The sequence below is a fragment of the Saimiri boliviensis genome, chromosome 1 (genome assembly GCF_048565385.1).
Source record: "Saimiri boliviensis isolate mSaiBol1 chromosome 1, mSaiBol1.pri, whole genome shotgun sequence".
Lineage (NCBI taxonomy): Eukaryota > Metazoa > Chordata > Mammalia > Primates > Cebidae > Saimiri > Saimiri boliviensis.
The window spans coordinates 264,221,292-264,241,918 of NC_133449.1; the positions used below are offsets into that span (position 1 = coordinate 264,221,292).

The 20,627-nt window shown below is 38.6% G+C and overlaps 1 protein-coding gene across 2 annotated transcripts in view; it reads right to left on the reverse strand.

The window, feature by feature from the left end:
- The window catches only part of EGFLAM (EGF like, fibronectin type III and laminin G domains), a 230,142-nt gene that overhangs the window by 194,576 nt on the left and 14,939 nt on the right, over positions 1–20,627 (reverse strand). The gene's annotated exons all lie outside the window — the stretch shown is intronic.

Sequence of the window (20,627 nt, forward strand, 5' to 3'; positions counted from 1 at the left end):
TTTTTGTGTGTGTGGATAACTGTTTATGATTAGAGTATTTCAGGAATGGAAGAAGATCTTAAATGAGGAATTCTTGGCAGCCAAGTCTCCATATTGTGCCAGCACAATAATAGCATTGATCATTCTTTTAAAGCCACTTAAAATTTATACAATGCACATGACTAAATTTAATCCCCACTGTAATGTGGGAAGTAAGTATTGCTATCCTTACTTGTTTTACAAACAAAAAAACAGAAGTTCAGAAAGGTTGAAGGTTCTGTCTTGATGACACAGCTGAGACTGTTACAGGAACTGGGACTCAAACCCAGGCTTTCTGATTCAAATCCTATGTTCTTCCATACAAAAACAACTGCTATACAGCCCAGATTAGAAAGTAAAGGGTCTTCATAGTTTGAAACACCAGATGAATTAAAAGGTTAAAAGTAAAAAGCCTTATTAAACTAGAAGCTCTCAGTCAATAGCATTTCAAACTCCTCCAAGTGGAAATGAAAAACATATGGAGTCAAAGGCTCAATGGCAGAAATAAAAGCTGCAACCTAAGAACAAACAAACAGAAAACAAGAAAAGGCATTTCCAATGAAGCTGCTTTTCACCAAGACAACTCTGTTCTATGTTCCATTGGGAAGAGAATAGACAGAGAAAGCAGGGGATTTTTTTGTGATGGTTAATGGTTCCCCATAGAAACTCTGACTTACCTCATCTAGTGTAATAATGATAGTTGTTGACATGACTCTTTATGCTATTATGTCTTTTCCTTCCAACATTGGCACATAATTTAACTCCTCCAGAAAATTCTCCTTGATTAATCACACATGCCACCTGACCCCCAACCCTGACCAATCTTCTTACACATATTTATACAAAATTTTCATGATAAGAACCCATACCTTTGCATAATATACTTAAATTGCCTCTATGTTTATAGGTGGATACTATCCCTTTAGTATACCTGGGATTGTTGTGCAATTTTGATACAGGAAAAATATCAACTCAATGATCTGGGTATTCAGTTAGCATTCAGCAGTGAGGTGGGGAACACATGTGATTAATAAATGGGATGATTTCAGAACCTGGAAGATGAAAGCAAACTTTTAGGCTACCTGTACTTGCAAGTGACCCCCACTGGGCAGCCAATTTTTTCAATGTTTTCCTTTTAAACTTTTTATTTAAACAGCGGTGACAAACATGTAAAACACGACAAAGCCATTCCTCAAACTCCTAGCCATGTAAGAACAACGGGGTGGACAAGGAAATCAGAAGGCAACTCGTTTAACACAGATAAAAGAAAAAGCTTTTTTTTTTTTTTTTTTTTTTTTTGTCCACTGCATAATTAACTTATACATTTGCTGTGCAGGAAATTGTTAAAGCAAGTAATTTGATAAGATTTTTAAGGATTTTATTAGGAATATTCTGTTTCTGCACATCTGGGGTCGGGGGGAATGAGAAGGTCCACTTATCTTTGTTTAGGATGAATCACCATCTGTGGCTCAAAGTTCCTGTCTTGGGTTCAGCATTTCAAACTGAATAGCAATATTAACAAGGAGAGGTGGGGGTTACCATGTCGGAAAACTTCACAAGTTGCAAAACCCAGAGAGCGACTCCATGGACGAGGCCAGGGCTATTGACTCTTACTTCTTCACCTAGAGCTCTGCAGTGTAATGGAAATCTAAAAGCCATTCTTCAGAAACATTAAGTGAGGAAGAACCAGGTGGAATTTCTCTCTTTGGTTGACGTCATTTTTCTTAGACTATGAAAAGCGCAACTCTGAATATCAGGTGACAGCCCTGAGGAGTGGCTTCCTTTTTCTAGACCAGAACCAAACAAACCAAGATATTTTTGTCACCTCCTAATCATTAGCAATCCTTGGCATATGGCTGAGAGTGTCATGTTTCTGGGCAATTTTCCTTAAGGTTAATTGCATTCTCTTTATCATGTCATCAGAATTGAGCAAACCATCTTTATTCCACTTATATTTCTAATGGAATAATGACAGGTGCACATTTCCAGATACGACACGTGGAGAGGAACCTGCTGCAAACTGCTGGAAACCACCCTGCCCTCATTAGTCAGCTCCCTCTTCTGTTCCTGCTCAGGAGTGGAAACTGCAAATGGCCACACAGATGCCAGAGGTTGGGTGAGTAGAGAAGCTGGTAGTGGTGCAGGAAACAGAAAAAAAGAAAACCTTCTCCCAAAATCCAGACTTCAGTGTGACCTGTGGGAAGTTCAGCCAACATGGGCCAAAAATGAAATGAATATGCATATGGATACGTGTGTGCACATTCACAGTCATATTTATCTGCCTTATTCCACCAAATATTTGGAGCAACTTAATAAAATATGGTCCATGCCTTCAAGGAGTCTACAGTCTAGTCCAGAAAATGATCTCTAAGTGCATCCCTGCTATGCGAGATGCCACAGAGTGAGTGTGGCAGGAGCATAATGACCCCTGCAGGGTTTTAAAGGAGAGAGGCAGCATCCCAGAGGGCAAAGAGGGCTTCGCTCATGGAGAAAGCAACTGAGCTGGGCAGGGCACAGGCAGAATTCGAATTGGAGGCCAGAGGCAAAGGGAACTCTAAGTGAAAGAAGAAATGGCATGAACAAAGGGATTGAGAAGGGAAAGGTCAAGAGGGCTTGGAGAGAGGTCAGTAATCCATTTTAGCGAGAGCACAGCGCTATCTCCAGTAGTAGCAAGTGTTAAGAGGTCAGTGTGAACAGATTGTGGGTTTTGGAAGAAGGCTGGGTTTAAATTTTGCCCACTGCCTTGTTCTGTAACAGATGCTGTCAATGCTCATATCCCCTCGGGTTATCGGCACAGTTCCGGAAAACTGACAGCTTCCTCGCCTCTGCCTATGGGTATATCCTGGCTGACAGCCTGTGCTTGGATTGTGGCAGGGCAGGTGGACTTGCTGGGGAGTTAATATCTCAAGAACAAGTCTCAACCAAGCAGGGATAGGAATCGGTGGAAAACTAGCCCAGCTAGGTGGCCCACAGTACGGAGCTCTGTTCCTCAGGCCCTCAGGGGTCTGCAGCTATGTGGAGCCCAAGCTGCTCACAGTGGTGACTCACTCATCACATTAATGACGTTCTGCACTGATCCTTCTTTGGGCTTCCTGGCACCCAAGTCTTTACCTCTGTGGTCTGATTTTTGGGAAAACCCAAACTAATTTACTCTTTAATTGCTCAGTTTCCTACTCTGTCAAATGTAGATAATAATGCCCACCTGAATACCTGTTGTGAGATAAGATCATGGATATTAAGAACCTAGCAAAGTGCCAGACATAGTAAGTGCTTCACACATATTGGCTATTCAATAAATGTGAGAGATCCTTATATTTTGGGCTGTTTGATAAAGAGTGGGAACTGTCAAAAGACTTGGAGTAATGGAGTGATTTGAGGAGACTATCATGGCCTTCCTTAGAGGACCCTGGTCTTCTTTGGAGAAACCTAGTCTTGAATGCAGGACCTTAGCCTTCCTTGTAGACCCTTGATCTTCAGTATAGAATTCTGACCTTCATTGTAGGATACCCAGTATCCAATTCTCCATGTGTTCCAAGTCCATGAGAGGTTTACACGTTTCTGCCATGTGATTTGGTTCTGTCCAATGGCTGTGAGTGGAAGTTAATGTGTCATTTCTTGGACAGAACATTTGTGAGTGTGAGATCCCTCTGTCCACTTTCCCCCTCTATCAGACACTGACAAAATTCTAAGTAGTGAATCTTGGGTCACTGAGTCAAGATGCTTCAGAGATCAGTCTCTTATAATCTACCATACAATATAGCATGAACCACAAGCAACATTTGTTTTAAGCCATTGAGGTTTGTGTCTGCTTGTTGCTGCAGCATAACCTAGCTTACCCTGACTAATACAGATGGGTATGAATCGGAAAAACTGAACGTAAGTTAGTTAGGAGACTATTGCAGGTTTCAAGTAAAAAGAATCTGAAATAAGACCTGGAAACTGAAATGTGAGGGGAGAAAAAGAAAGAGTAATTGCCAAGGAAGAAGAATTAGCAGATACAGAGGAGAGGAAACAAATTAAAGAGACTCCAGGGATATGAGCTTAACAAACTGAAAGGAAGATGATATTATAAAAGACAGAGGCAAGACTAGAGGAAGAGGGGTATCAGGAAGGCTGGTTTGCTATGAGACCTGAGTTAAACAGGTTTTGCTTTTTACCACCAAAGGAAGCCTTCCTATTCCCACTCCCCTAAAAAGGCAGGAATTGCAGGATTTATTAGGAGATGAGCCACTAAGAGTTTCTCTAAGGTTACCCTCATAAAAGCATATGGTGATTACAGACCAAGTGATAGGAAATAAGGGTGGGGTAGCTTATACTTAGGGCCTCTACCTTATAACACACTGCTGTCCCTACCAGTTGAAACCGCCCCAATGTTGAAGAAACAGCAAACATCTGGTCCACAGAGCCAGAGGAGCAGTTGCTCAACAATTTGGTTAATTTAATATTGTCTAGACAACTGAAATATGTAACTTGTAAAAGAAGAAACAAATATTTGTCATCTCCTTCCTTACAGTCTGAGAGTGTTTTACAGCAAGAAAAATTAGCATTTAGGCTGTCCCAAGCTCCATTATGTAACTGAACAATACTACTTCTCTCCAATAATGGTAAGAGCCCTATATTTTCTCAGCTTGTGAACCAAAGCCTCAGGAACTGAAAAGTCCACTCTCAAACCTTAAATGTGAACTATTTAGTCAAACTCTTGGCTATTATCAAGTTTTATGAAATCATTTAGTTTTTCTAGTTAAAGTACAATTGTGAAAGGAGGTCCTTCTATTTGATCAGCAGGCCGGAATAATAATATGCATAATAGATCATATCACAATGGAGACCCTATCTTTCCTAGCAATATGTTTTTTTCCATTTTCCACTTTTGAAGCTGACCATCTTTCTTTCATAACCCCAAAAGTTACAGCTATTTTACTAATTATATTGAAAATGCTAGAAGATGTCATGAAAATTGGGTAATACAATAAAACAGCCTTATCACATATTTAAGCCCTTTTATCTTTAACAGTTTTTTAAAATCTGCAGACCATCTAACCTGGGCAGTGAATTTTCATTTATATAAAACTACATTAATAAAAATCTATATTAAGAAATTACACTGAAAAAGCAGTTCACAATGTACCTTTCAGCTTTATAATTAGTTCTGTAATCTATAATCAGATGATTTAAATCTAATATAGTTAAATTACAAACTAAGTAATTTCTATTTCCAACAGGAATCATTATATCTTTGAAATTTTCCAAAGCATTAATGAGTTTTAGAGAAATTATATTTCTCACTCACTATGTTCCCAGAAGTTAGCACAATACCTGGCATATGGTACTTAAATAAACAATTGCTAAATGAATACATGGATATGTAAACATGAATGAATGATTAGCAAAATCACATCGATTCATCATTGCCTCCACTTAGGGCATTAAAGATAATTCATTTCCATATCTCAGCTTAGAACGTGAATCTATTTCCCTCTAACTGGTTGGGAGTTCATTTCGACTAGTTGGTGCCTCTGCCTTACCAGCCATAAATAGAAACATGCTTGTCTTGGCCAGGTGCAGTGGCTCAGACCTGTAATCCCAGCATTTTGGGAGGCCAAGGTGGGCAGACCACCACTTGACACCAAGAGTTTGAGACCCACCTGAGCAATGTGATGAAGCCCATCTGTACAAAAAATACAAAAATTAGCTAGGCGTGGTGGTGCACACCTGTGGTCCCAGCTACTCAGAGGCTGAGGCAGAAGGACAGCTTCAGTACAGGAGGTGGAGGTTGCATTGAGCCAAGATCATGCCACTGCACTCCAGCTGGGTAACAGAGTGAGACCTTATCTCAAAAAAAAAAGGAGATCCATATTGAACCTACTGCCAACTAGGCTCTGAGCTAGGCATATATATGACTTAACCCACAGTAGCATTATATGACATAACCCATAAAACCCCAAAAGGTAAATGATTTATCCCCATTTTATACATTACAAAAAAAACCTGAAGCTCAGAAAGACTATGGAAACTGACCAAGGTCACAAATCTAGGAGGTAGGATTGTAAAATATGTCTATCTGACTTCAAGCTCTATTACCTAGGACTAATCACATCATTAGCAATAGCAATCCTGGGAGACAAGAGTTTTGTAAACTGAAGTGCCATACAAATACAAAGCTATTGTTATCATCATCTGTCAATGTCCTACATTTCTATCATTGCCCTCACAGACTCTCTTGTCTGAAGGTAATGAAGACCATTTAATATATCTGTCAAGTACTTTACTTTGTCAGGGCCCTGTGGTAGGCTCTGGCCAGGCCTGCTGTGTTCCATCCCTTCTCAGTCTGTTTAGATTGGACATGGCTGCCAGAGCATATTCACACGTTGGTTACCATCTCATAGGCGAAAAGTCACTATTCAGGGGTGATGTCTACTCACTGCTTTATAATCTGTGTAAAATGCAGGAAGATGGTGCTGATGGCAAAGTATCACAAACTCAAATATTCAATCCAGAGATACAGCTTCCTAAAGGCAATATATCTACAAAAGGCAGGAATGCTAGAGTTTCAAGGTAACATGGCTAAGGATGACACAGGCTTGGTAAACTCCTACCTACGGCTTTCCATGCCCTGACAAAACCTCACTCCTGGCAGGAAGTCTACCATGGCCACTAAGTCAAGCAGTTTTTCCTTGAGGAGCTGGATAACGTGGGAAGGTGCGCTCACCTCTTACTTCCCCGAGGCTGATACCTCCTGATGCATTTTGCTGAGAACCTATCATTTGTGCTCATTGGAATTAAGATATAAACGATTTGTGTATCAGAGTATTCATTTGAGTCATGTCTCCAACCCTCCTTCTGCGGAGCAACTTCAGCCCTGGAAAAGCAAAAATGAGAAGCAGCCGAGAAAACACAGTCTCCAGCCCAGCCTGCACTGGTTCGAACCCTGACTGTTACTTCACCTCTTTCTGGCTCAGTCAAGAAGCTTGAGCACTGCAAGATGATCATGGGGAATACCTACTTCAAAAGGATGTTAAGAGGAATAAAAGTGTTCTTGTTTCTAAGTGCTTGAAATGCAGCTGGCACATAATTAAGCTATAGAAATGTTTACTTTTTTTCAAAATGCTGAGTTTATTGATCACTCTAATTTTTACAAATATGTGTCGTTACAGAAGATTCAGGCTTTAGCAATGACTAGAGGGTCACTCACGGGAGTTTCATCAGTTGGAACTCCACCAAGGTAAAATGAGTTGACAATTTCATTACGGTTTGGCAGAAACGTGTGTACAACATACTCTAAAGAGATTATCTGAGTAAATACGAGTGTGAACAGCCAGGCAGAAAATTTATTTTCAAGAAAACAAAACAGCTTTTTAAATCATGGTGAGCAAAAGAAAGTCTACCTAAGTGATATGATTTGGCTCTGTGTCCCCACCCTATCTCATCTCCAACTGTAATTCCCACCTGCTGTGAGAGGGAGGTGATTGGATCATAAGGGCAGTTTCCCCCATGCTGTTCTTGTGATAGTGAGTGAGTTCCCAAGAGATCTGAAGGTTTTATAAGGGGCTCTTCATTCTTCATTTTCTCTTCTCCCTCCCGCTGCCTTGTGAAGCAGGTGCCTACTTCACCTTCTGCCATGATTGTGTTTCCTGAGGCCTCCCCAGCCATGCAGAACTGTGAATCAATTAAACCTCTTTTCTTTATAAATTACTCAGTCTCGGGCAGTTCTTTACAGCAGTGTGAGAATGGACTAATATACTAAGTTACCTCCTGAATAGACCAATGGCCTCCATTCCCTCTGTCAACCATTTGACACTGACCCTCAAGGTGGCTTGGGCTGGCTGGGGATGTACTCTCTGTATGGCCCTGGTGCATCCTTCCCACCACTTCCACCCTCCTGCCTAACGTGGAGTGTGTGTCGAGTGTCCAGTCACCATGAAGCCATTGTGATAGTCCCGGTAACTGTTTTGATCACATGACTTTTTATTTTGTAAACGAATGAAATACAAGTACAACAAGAAAAATTTGTTTCTGTAAAAACTAAGGTGATTGTTTTAGAATAATTCCATAAAGGTGATTATGAAAAACAATTGCTGCAACTCTAAAAGATGGGGAAATCTAGAAGCATTCTGCACTTCAATCATGCACTGGGGCTGCAGTTTGTGCTTGAAGGATTACCAAGAACTCCAATTGGTGGGCTTTCCTTTTGTTAAGAAAGTTCTCATTGTGGCTGGGTGTGGTGGCTCACACCTGCAACCCCAGCACTTTACGAGGCCGAGGTGAGCAGATCGCGAGGTCAAGAGTTTGAGACCATCCTGGCCAAATTGGTGAAACCCTGTCTCTACTAAAAATACAAAAAATTAAACTGGCGTGGTGGCACATGCCTGTAGTACCAGCTACTCGGGAGGCTGAGGCAAGAGAATCACTTGAACCTGGGAGGTAGAGGTTGCAGTGAGCCAAGATTGCACCACTGAACTCCAGCCTGGAAACGGAGTGAGACTCGATCTAAAAAAAAACCAGTCCTCATTGCTATTTCGAACTGAAAAAATATATAATAATATCTGAGTGAAAATAATCCCCTTAACTTTTATAATCAACTAACAAATCCAAATTGGACTGGACAAGAGAGTTTCTACTGTAATTATAGGAAAATACTTGCTCTTGATAACAATTGTGTCTTGTTTTTTTCTTTATAACAGAGCTATTGTCACTACTTTAAAATATGAGCAGAATGGGTATGGATCAGCTCTATAAAGCTGTGTTTATGTATTTTGAATATACATGGTTATTATTGCTATTATCTACATCAAAATGGAGAGTTTATGTGGTGATGTCTTTCTGTTCTCAAGATTATTTACAATTAGAGTGACTCCAGCAACTACTGAAGCTAACTCCACTGCACTTTCTCTAGTGGCAGCATACATTACAACCATTAAAACAGCTCAGTCTTTGCTGGTGCTTGAGAATTGAATAAACCTATTTGCCAGGAAACAAGATAATTTCAGCAGGAAAAAAGAATGTTCACAACGTCATTGATAGAGCAAGCATACCAAAGAAAGTAGTAGGCCTGCTAGAGTGCCCTATCTGAAGGCTCAGGGTTCAGCAAACCACAGCCCATGGACCACATTTGGCCCTCAACCTGTTTTCATAAATAAAGTTTTATTGAAACTCAGTCATGCACATTTATTTACAAATCACCTATGACTGCTTTTGCTCTACAATGGTGGAGCTGAGTAGTTGCAAGAAAGACCACATAAATAGAAATAAAAGTGAATAAAATATGTATTGTCTGGCCTGTTACAAAAAAAAAAAAAAGTTTGTTAACCCTGGCTCTAAAGCAGGCATCCCCAAACTTTTTACACAGGGGGCCAATTCACTGTCCCTCAGACCATTGGAGGGCTGCCACATACTGTGCTCCTCTCACTGACCACCAGTGAAAGAGGTGCCCCTTCCTGAAGTGCTGCGGGGGGCCGGATAAATGGCCTCAGGGAGCTACATGCAGCCCGCGGGCCGTAGTTTGGGGATGCCTGCTAAAGAATCCATTCTATACAAGGCAGAGCTCTATGAGATATGACTGTAACCGTGTTTTAAAAAAGTATTCTGGAACCTTGCCATAGTAGATTCATTCCTCAAGGTTATCCCCAACAATGTAAGGCAAGCCAAGTGATTAAGCCACTGACACTGTCCTATGACACAAATTCCCCCTCTATTTCCCCTTCAGGAGTGCCTCACTTTGGAGTCTGCTGAAGAGATCATTCCAGACGGGAATTCTGACTGTATAAATGCACTGTCTTCCCACCTACACTGACACACCTGCCTTCCTGCCTGCAGGGATCTGTGGCTTACAAGCTGGCGCCTCTCACAGACCCTGAAGTTTGGAGCTAATGAAGAGCTGAGAAGGTAGGTTTGACCGTGACTAGGTCATTTGTTTCTCCAGGCATGCACTGTCTTACAAACCTGGGCTGAGGGTTCATCACCTTTAAATGTAGAAGCAAAGACTAAATTCAAAAGGCAAGAACTACTTAATGAAAACAGAAGCTGCATGACACGTGTTTCTTCTACCTACTCCATGGAGTCAGAGAGCTGGTGGATCTAGCATACAGAGGTCTAGACCAGCGGTAAGAAGACTTGGGTCCTTGTGCTGATTCTACGACTAACTAGCTGCATGACCTCAGACAAGTGACCTATCTGCCCCAGAGCAGGCAGGCTTGGATAGTTACCTCTGAAATCCCTTCTAGTGCTAAAATTCTAAGACTGTACCACGCCAGTCTTAGGAGGCTGTGCTGTTACTGTCAGTGGCTGGCACATAGCAGGCACTATATAAATGTTAATGATCATTATTGTTATGTAAAGGCTCAATGCATGCCTTTAAACGTAAATGTGGATTCTTTCTCACTATAACAATGAATGTTCTAGAAGCAAATTATAAATAACAGGGTATAACCATAAGCAATGAAGACTGTAATTCCTACTGGTCTTTCTTCTCAGCACAAATGAATAAAATTCCCCCTCCAGTAATTGCTAGAGATGGTTCTTGGATCCAAATCCCAAACCCTTCCAGAATATCTCCAGTTGGAGAACTGGTCATTCAGTCAAAAGGCTATAGACTGTACTATGATGTAGATATTTTTCTTCCCCGCTGAAAATCCCAGGCCAGGCACGGTAGCTCACACCTATAATCCCACCACCTAGGGAGGCCTAGGTGGGCAGATCATTTGAGCTCTGGTCAATATAGTGAGACCTTGTCTCTACTAAAAATTCAAAGAAAATCAGCCTGATGTGGTGGCACATGCCTATAGTCCCAGCTATTCAGTGCACTGAGGCAGGAGGATCGCATGAGTCTGAGAGGCCGAGGCTACAGTGAGTGCAGCGCTACCACCGCACTCCAGCCTGGGTGACAAAGCAAGACCCTGTTTCAAAAAAAAAAAAAAAATCCCAATGCAGGTTGGGAATGAGAACTGGGATTCAGATTCATCATCTGGAATTTCTGAACATGTTTTGCCTTCTTCCCATGATGTATACAGTGCATAAACCTGGTAGGAGAAGGGAACAGTTGTCTATCAAAATGGAAAATGGATTTCAGTCTTAAGTCTCTAAATAAAGTTAGCAATTATGGGCATAGCCAAAATGTGAGTGCTTGCCATAACCTCTCGGGTCTCACCACTTCCAGCTACCAGGATCTGCAACTTTTTGCCTGAGGGTTTTCTCAGAAGACACAGAAACTGCTCTGCCTATAAGCCTGGAAGTGCCAGGGAATTAACACCTACCTTCCCACAGCCCTCCCCCAGTGACTGATAGCATTGATATTGATACCCCAGCTCCATCACCCCTCAGGTGGGATAACTTAGCTGTTTGTTCTATACCAAGATCTAGAGTTTCTCCCATGAGTTTAGGTTCCAATCATCTACATGTAAATTGCTTGATAAGAAAACCTTCATTGGCTCCTTGTCTCACTCCCCCTACCCGTATTTGTTTTGTTTTGTTTACACTTTTGAAATAAACTATTTCCATTCAAGTCTTTGTCTTAATTTCTGTTTCTGGGAAATCCAAACTAAGACAATGGAGGTGACCTAATTAATTCTAAATTTTTAATTTGACTAACAATCATTTTCAACTCTACTAATCAGTAAAAGAGGAAGTATAAGATACTGATAGCCGAGAAATCAGAAGAGTCTAAAACATATTGAGACCATAAAAATCAGCAAAAAGCTAAACCTAAACAGAAGTGGGACAGAATCCAAACTTACAGTGATCTTTCCCTTTAGGTAAAACCCACTGAAGTTATATGAGGTTAGTTTGGGTTTATGATGACTCTCAAGAGATGGAGAATTCTCTTCTCTTTATTCCATATGTGTCCAGAAACCTTTGTATTCTTAGAATTATTTTTCCAGTTAAATTATTTTTATTCGAGTAAGTAGAACAATAAAATAACTTTATCTTCTTTAGCAGCTACAGTGTATCAAGCACAGTCAATTTATTTTTGGCCAATCTTGCAGAATCTGCAAGTCTTGTGCAGTAAACCCATTTTATTGGGGGAAGGTGGTAAATCATGTGGAAGGTTAATTTTCTGGCCCAATTTCACCTAGCTAGTAATGATAGATTCCAGATTCAAATATCTATCAGTCCTCTTCCAAATGTCATGCTCAATTTCCCCCTGTGCCACTTCCACAAAAGACATATGGCTATTACCATCAGGCACAAGAGGCACTGAGACTGAGAAAATATAATATGACACATTACTATAATTATTATATGATTAGGGTTCCCAGATTTAGCAAGGAGAAACAGAATGTCCAGTTAAATTTGAACTTCAGATAAATAATGGTTTTTTTTTAAATATGTCCCATGAAATATTTTGGGTAGCTCTACATTGAAAAATATTTGTTTGATCCAATTATTTTTTAATAAACATATTTGTTGTTTATCTGAAATTCAAATTTAGCTGGACAAATTTACCTGTATTTTTTATCTAGTAACACTAGATAGGATGTTTGCCTTATTTATTTAGTTCATACTTTAATCAAAACTTAGCATAATTATGTGATAGGACTAAGTTTTTAAAGATATTCGTGGGAAGAGAACCTAAGAGGATCTACCCTCTTAACAGATTAAGTGTAAAATACAATGTTGTTGATTACAGGCACAAGGTTGTATAAGAGATCTCTAGAACTTATTCATAGAATTTCTGTTGAGTCCTGGATACCACTGCAATCTTTTCTCAACACTACGCAGCCCTGCCTATGTCAGTCTTAATATCCCCTTATCTAAGTGGTCAGATTTGGGCCCAGGGGACTAGCTCGTCCTCAAAGATCACGGTTTCTATTACATTGTAGTTACTGCATGAATTTACAGCAGGCATCCTTTAGCTAGATCAGACCTGATTCTCGGAGAGTTCTGAATGCAAACTCAACACAAATCAAAACCTTACGCTTATGCCTAAGGAGGAAAATACAAATAGGGCATATATTACAAAGCAGTAGTACCAAAGATATCAATTAGGATCCTGGCAGGAAGAGGAATTTACTTAATCAAAGAAACATTTCCATTAGAATACTACTTAGAGAGGTGTGAGCAGCTTTAAGGAATAACTAGGGACACTGATGCACCCAGAGACCAGCACCAATAAGACAGTGTTGTAAGTGGGAGCCACCAGGGCCAAGAGTACAACTGGAGAGTAGTGTCACGGAGCCAGCCAGAGTGGGAAGCTACGGAGGGCCACCTGTAGTTGTAGAGAGACGCAGCTGTGGCCAATGAAGCTGCACCAAAGGAGAGAGGAATCCGGGAAAGGAGATAAAAGAAACAAATTCTCTCCGCTGCTCGCCTTTGATCTCCTTCAGGTGCCTCCCATTGGCTGAAACCAAAGAAGCCAGAGGGCAAAGGAGTAGGTGACACAGCTGGTGAGGCCAGGCCCCATAGAGCACAGAGCAGGGCAGACAAGAGCTGACAGTAACTGTGGAGTGATGAGCAGGACGATCGTAGCAAACCCACCGGGATGTGGGTGTACAGCAGAACATGCTGGAAACGCACTATGGATAAAGATTTGTAATCATTTATTTCTTCTAGTTGGTAGTTTCTTTAGTTGGTAGTTCATATTTTTCCATCATCACTTTATTATAAAAATATTCAAGCAGACAGAAAAGTAAAAGAATTTTCGAGTGAATATGTGTACATGCACCACCTGGTAGAAGCTGTACTGGCTTTATCATGTATCTATCCAACAAAATTCTCCTTTCTTCATCATCAGTACCTCTTGTTTTTCTAACTTCTTTAAAAATTTTTTTAGTTGAAAGCTAAAATTGTGTGTATTTACTGTGTACAACATGTTTTAAAGTATATATACATTGTGGAATGGTTAAACCTCACTAAATTAACAAATGCATTATCTTGCATAGTTATCATTTTGTGGGGAGTCCACTTAACATCTACTCTGCATTTTTCAGTAATACAATATATCATCATTAACTATACTCACCATGCTGTACAACAGATCTCTTGAACTTATTCCTATCTAATTGTAGTTACATATCCTTTAGCCAACATCACCCTAACTCCTTTCCCCATTAACCACCCCAGCCTCTGGTTACCACCATTCTAGTCTCTAGTGCTATGAGATCAACTTTTTTAGACTCCACATATGAGTGAGATCTGGCTTATTTCCCTTAACATAAATTCCTTCCAAGTTCATCCATGTTGTTGCAAATGACAGGATTTCCCTCCTTCTATTATAACTGAATAATATCTCATTGTGGATATGTTCCACATTTTCCTTTTCTGTTCATCTGCTGATGAACTCTCAGGTTGATGCCATATCTTGGCTAGTGAGACAAGTGCTGCAATAAATGTGGAAGTGCAGATATCTCTTCAAGATATTCATTTCATTTCCTTTTGTTATATGCCACTAGTGGGATCGCTGGATCATATGGCAGTTCTATTAATATTTAGAGAAACCTCCATACTGCTTTCCATAATGGCTGTACTAATTTACATTCTCACCAATAGTGCATAGAAATTCCCTTTTCTCCACATTCTCACCAACCCATTATCTTTTGCCTTTTTGATAACTGCCATTCTGTGACAAGATGATATCTCATTGTGATTTTGATTTGCATTGCTCTGATGATTAGTAACATTATTGAGCATTTTTCATATTCCTGTTGGCCATTTGTATGTCTTCTTTTGAGAAAGGTCTATTCAGATCTTTTGAATACTTTTTAATTGGGTTTTCTCACTATTCAATTGTTTTAGTTCCTTATATATTTTGGATATTAGCTCCTAATCAAATATATCGTTTGCAAATATTTTCTCCCATTCTGTAGTTTGTCTGTTCACTCTGTTGCATGATTGTTTCCTTTGATGTGCTGGAACTTTATAGTTTTGGGTCTTAGATTTAAGTCGTGAATCCAGTTTGAGTTTTTTATATTATGAGAGAAAAGGGTTTAATTTCATTCTTCTGCATGTGAATGTCCAGTTTTCCTGGCACATTTATTGAATACCCTATCCTTTCCCCACTGAGTGTCCCTAGCACTTGTGTCAAAAATCAGCTGGCTATAAATGCATGGATTTATTTTTGGACTCTCCATTCTATTCCATTGGTCTGTGTGTCTGTTTTTATGCCACTACCATGCTATTTTTATTACTATAGTTTGTTAGTGCATTTTGAACTCAGCATGATGCCTCCAGCTTTGTTCTTTTTGTTCAAGATTGCTTTGGTTATTCGGGGACTTTTGTGGTTCCATATAAATTTTAGGATTTTTTTTTTCTATTTCTGTGAAGAATGTTGTTGATCTTTTCATAGGGATCGCATTGAATCTGTAGATTGCTTTGGGCAGTATGGACATTTTAACAACATGCTTTCTTGTAATCCACACATATTGGATATCTTTCCATTTATTTGTATCTTCTTCAATTTCTTTCATAAATATGTTATAGTTTTTCAGTATAGGAATCTGTCACCTCCTTGCTTAAATGTATTCCACAGTATTTCAATTTTTGTATCTATTAGAAACAAGATTTTTTTCTTGACTGCTTTTCAGAAAGTTTGCTAGAAATGCTACTGATTTTGCATGTAAATTTTGTATCCTGCAGCTTTACTGATTTTTTAAATCAATTCTAACAGTTTTTTGGTGGCTTCTATGGTCTTCTCTTACATAAGATCATATCATCTGCAAAGAGAGATAGTTTGACTCATTCTTTCCAATTTAGAGCTTTTTATTTCTTTATCTTCCCTAGTTGATTTGGCCAGAACTTCTAGCACTACGTTGAATAAAAGTAGGGAAAATGGACAGCCTTATCTCATTCCTGATCTTAGGAAAAAAGCTTTAGACTTTTCCTGTTCAGTATATTAGCTGTGGGTTTGTCATATGCAGCTTTTATTATGTTGAGGTACATTCCATCTACACCTAATTTGTTTAGACTTTTTGTCACAAAGTGATGTTGAATTTTGTCAAATGTCTTTTCTGCATTTGTTGAGATAATCATATAGTGTTTGTCCTTCATTCTGTTAATGTGATGTAACACATTTATTGATTTGTATATGTTGAACCATCCTTGCATCCCTGGGATGAATCCTATTTGATCACGGTGAATGATTTTTTAATGCATTGTTGAATTTGGTTTGTGAATTTTTTGTTAAAGATTTCTGTATTCAAGTTTGCTGGGAATATTGGCCTGTAGTTTCCTTTCTTGTTATATCCTTATCTGATTTTGGGTAGCAGGGTACTGCTAGCCATGTAGAACGAGTGTGGAATATTCCCTCCTCTTAAATTGTTTTAGAAGAGTTTGAGAAAAATAGGTATTAATTATTCTTTAAATGTCTGGCATAATTCATTAGTAAAGCCATCAGGTCTTGTGCTTTTCTTTGATGGTAGACTTTTGATTACTAATTCAATCTCCTTACTCATTAATGATATGTTCAGATTTTCTATTTCTTCATAATTCAATCTTGATAGGTTGTATGTATCCAAACGTTTATCCATTTCTTTTAGATTATCCAATTTGTTAGTGCATATTTATAGTATTCTCTTATGATCTTTGTGTTTCTGTGGTATCACAGTAATACCTTCTTTTTCATCCTGATTTTTATTTATTTACTCTTTTTTTTTTTGTCTAGCTAAAAGTTTGTCAATTCTATTTGTCTTTAAAAAACACACTCTTTGTTCTGTTGATCTTTTGTATTGTTTTCCTGGTTTATATTTCACTTATTTCTGATCTGATCTTTATTATTATCTTCTTCTACTAATTTTGGGTTTAGTTTATTTTCTTCTTCTATTTCCTTGAGGTACAATGTTAGATTATTTAAATGACACCTTTCTTCTTTTTTTATTAGGCATTTATTGCTAAAATATTCCCTCTTAGAATTGCTTTTGCTTTATCCCATAAGCTTTGATATGTTGTAATTCTATTTTCACTTGTAAGAAATTTTTAATGTATCTGATATGGTTTGGTTCTGTGTCCCTACCCAAATCTCATCTTGTAGCTCCCATAATTCCCAAGTGTTGTGAGAGGGACCCAGTTGGAGATAATTGAATCATGGGAACAGGTCTTTCCTGTGATATTCTTCTGATAGTGAATAAGTCTCATGATATCTGGTGGTTTTAAAAAGGGAGTTTCTCTGCACAAGCTCTTTTTTTCTGCCACCATCCATGTAAGACATGACTTGCTCCTCCTTGCCTTCTGCCATGATTGCGAGGCCTCCCCAGAGATGTGGAACTGTAAGTCCATTAAACTCTTTTTCCTCCTACTCTCGGATATGTCTTTATTAGCAGCATGAAAGTGGACTAATACATTATCTTTTAATTTTTTCATTGACCCATTGGTGGTTTAGAAGCAACTTGTTTAACCTCCATGTATTTGTGATATCCCAATGTTCCTCCTGTTATTGATGTCTAGTTTTATGCCATTGTGGTCTGAAAAAAAAATAATATAATTTCAATCTTCTTAAATCTGTTAAGACTTGTTTTGTGGCCAAATATATGATCTATCCTAAAGAATGTTCCATGTGCAGTTGAGAAAAGTGTGTATTCTGCAACTGTAAGATAGAATGCTCTGTATGTGTTTGTTAGGTTCAGTTGGTCTGGAATGTAGTTTAAATCCAGTGTTTCTCTGCTGATTTTCTGTCTGCCCATCAATGATAGTGGGGACTGAGGTCCCTTACTATTAATATTGTTGTGTTGCAATCATCTCTCCCTTCAGTTCTATTAATATTTGCTTTATATATTTATGTACTTACTCTGATGTTGGTTATAAATATCTTTACAACTATTATATCCTCTTGCTGAACTGACTCCTTTATCACTGTATACTGATCTTCTTTGACTCTTTTTATCGTTTTTGACCTAAAGTCTATTTGATATAAGCATAGCTACTACTGTTCCCTTTTGGTTTCAATTTGCACAGAATATCTTTTTACATCCTTTCACTTTAAGCCTATATGTGTCCTTACAGGTGAAATGAGTCTCCTATAGGCAGTGTATAGATGGGTCTTGTTTTTCAAGCTATGCTATGTCTTTTAATTTGGAGAATTTGATGAATTTATATTCAAGGTAATTATTGATAGGTACACACTTATCACCATTTTAAAATTGTCTTGTAGTAGATCTTTTCATCCTATTTCTTTCTGGTTAAGTAATTTTCTCTAGTAGTATTTGATTTCTTGCCTTTTATTTTTAGCGTGTATATTAAATATATAGTGTATATCTAGTGGGTATATTTTTGCTCTGTGGTTACCATGAGTCTTACAGAAAACATCTTATAGTAAAAACCCTCTACACTTTTACTCCAGTCCCCCTCCACATTTTGAATGTTTGATGTCACAATTTACATTTTATGTTGCATATGTCTTAACAAATGATTGTAGTTATTATTAACAATTTGTCTTTTAACCTTAATACTAAAGATGTAAGTGATTTATACACCACCATTACAGTATTAAAATATTCTTAATTTGACAGTGTATTTACTTTTACCAGTGAGTTTTAAACTTTCAGATGTTTTTGTATTACTCAATGGTACCCTTTTCTTCAGCATGAGGAACTACCTTTAGCATTTCTTATTAGAGAGGTCTGGTGGTGATTAATTTCTTCAGCTTTTGTTTGTCTGGGAAAGTCTTTATCCTTCATTTCTGAAGAACAGCTTTGCTGGGTACTGTATTCTTGGTTAGAATTTTTGTCCTTCAAAACTGAATATATCATCCCACCTTCTCTTGGCCTGTAAGTTTTTCTCCTGAGAAGTCTGCTGCTAGACATACTGGAACTCCCTTATATGTTATTTGCTTTTTTCTCTTGCTGTTTTCAGGATCCTCTCTTTGTCTTTGATCTTTTACAGTTTGATTATAGTATGTCCTCAGATAGTCTTATTTGGATTTAATCTGATTAGAGACCTTTGACATTCCTGTAACTGGATATTTATATCTTTCTTCAGGTTTCAAAAGTTTTCTCCTATTATTTCTTTAAAAAAGCTTTCTACCCCTTTGTCTTTCTTCTACTCCCTCTTGAATGCCAGTGATTCAAACATTTGCTCTTTTGATGCTATCCCATAAATCCTGTAAGCTTTCTTCTTTCTTTTTCATTCTTTTTTCTTTTTAATCCTTGTTGTATATTTTCAAATATCTTCAAGTTCACAGATTTTCTTGTTTAATCAAATTTGCTTTTGATATATTTTTCATTTTGTTCACTGTATTTTTCCATTACAATATTTCAGTTTTATTTTTAAAAATTTCTCTATTAAATTTCTCATTCTGGTCACTTATTCTTTCATTCATTTCATTCAACTGTTTCTTGCATTTTATTGAAGTTCATTGAACTTCCTTAAAACAGCTACTTTAAATTTTTTTCAGAAGTTCATAGTGCTCCATCTCTTTAGAGCCAGTCACTAGCACCTTATTTTGTTCATCTGATGATGTCATATTTCTCTCATTGTTCTTCATCATTTTGGTCATGTGACAATGTCTGCACATTGACAAAGCAGATACTTATTCCAGTTTCACAGTCTAGCTTCGTCTAGGAATGTCCTTCAATAGAAAGCCTATCTAGAGATTTTGGGCAGGTTGTCTGGTATGGTCCCTGACTGTGACTACTGCACACATTGCAGTGCAAGGGGGCCCTCTAAGCCCAGGACTGTCACAGCAAGCACAGTGCTAAGCTGAAGTCCCATGGTTGCCAAAGGTGTCAGCACTGGGCTAGAATCTCATGGCTGCTGATGCTGTTGCAGTGCTAAGGTGTACCCAAAGCCCATGGCCACTGAAGCTAGTACATTGCTGGGGCCTGCCCAAAACCCACAACTTCTGAGGTCTTCTTGTCACTAGGGATTATTTGGACTCCAAAGCCTCTGTAGTTGGCCAGCAGTGATACAATCTAGAACTTGAGTCCATCTTGAAGGGGCTATGTGTTCCCATATGGTGTTGGGATAGGTCTAGGGGCCAAGTCTGTGGGTATCAGCCTGGCATCGGGCTGTGTAGGACTTTCCAGTACTGGGTTTTACTGTGGTTGGCCCAGTGCTGGAGTGCAAAGCAAAGTCCTATGCTTATTTCTCTTTCTTTACCTCAGGTGTATGGTATGTCTCTCCATGCTGTGCTGCCTATTGCTGGGGAAGGGATAATGTATAACTGTCCTTCCCACCTTCTTCAATGTGTCTTTTCTATTATTATGCTATAACTAGGTATAGTAATCTCTAACCTGGTTTCTCTAGCTCTTGTGAAGTATTTTCATGTATGGATAGTTATTCAAATTGATGTTTATGCAGGGGAATGATTGCTGGAGAATCCTATTCCACCATCTTATACCATCCTTCTCTTCTAAATCTTATTTTTGTAAATGTATTTCAAAGTAAATTTCAGACATTGGTACATGTATCCTTAATACTTTACCACTTCCTCATATCATTTACTTATTTTATTTTTAATTGCTATTATAATGTAGGTTACTTTTAGGTTACACATGCACACACACACACACAATCTCTCAAAAATTCAACTGAAGAATGTTTCGGTCAATCAGTCGCTTTCAATAGGACTTAACAGGAGCATTCATTTTTATCAGGCATATTGGTTCTCACAAAACAAAGACTGAAAAATCATTTGCAAACACTCTGGCTTTTGGCTGCTTTGCTTTCAAGGGAATACAGAATTGATC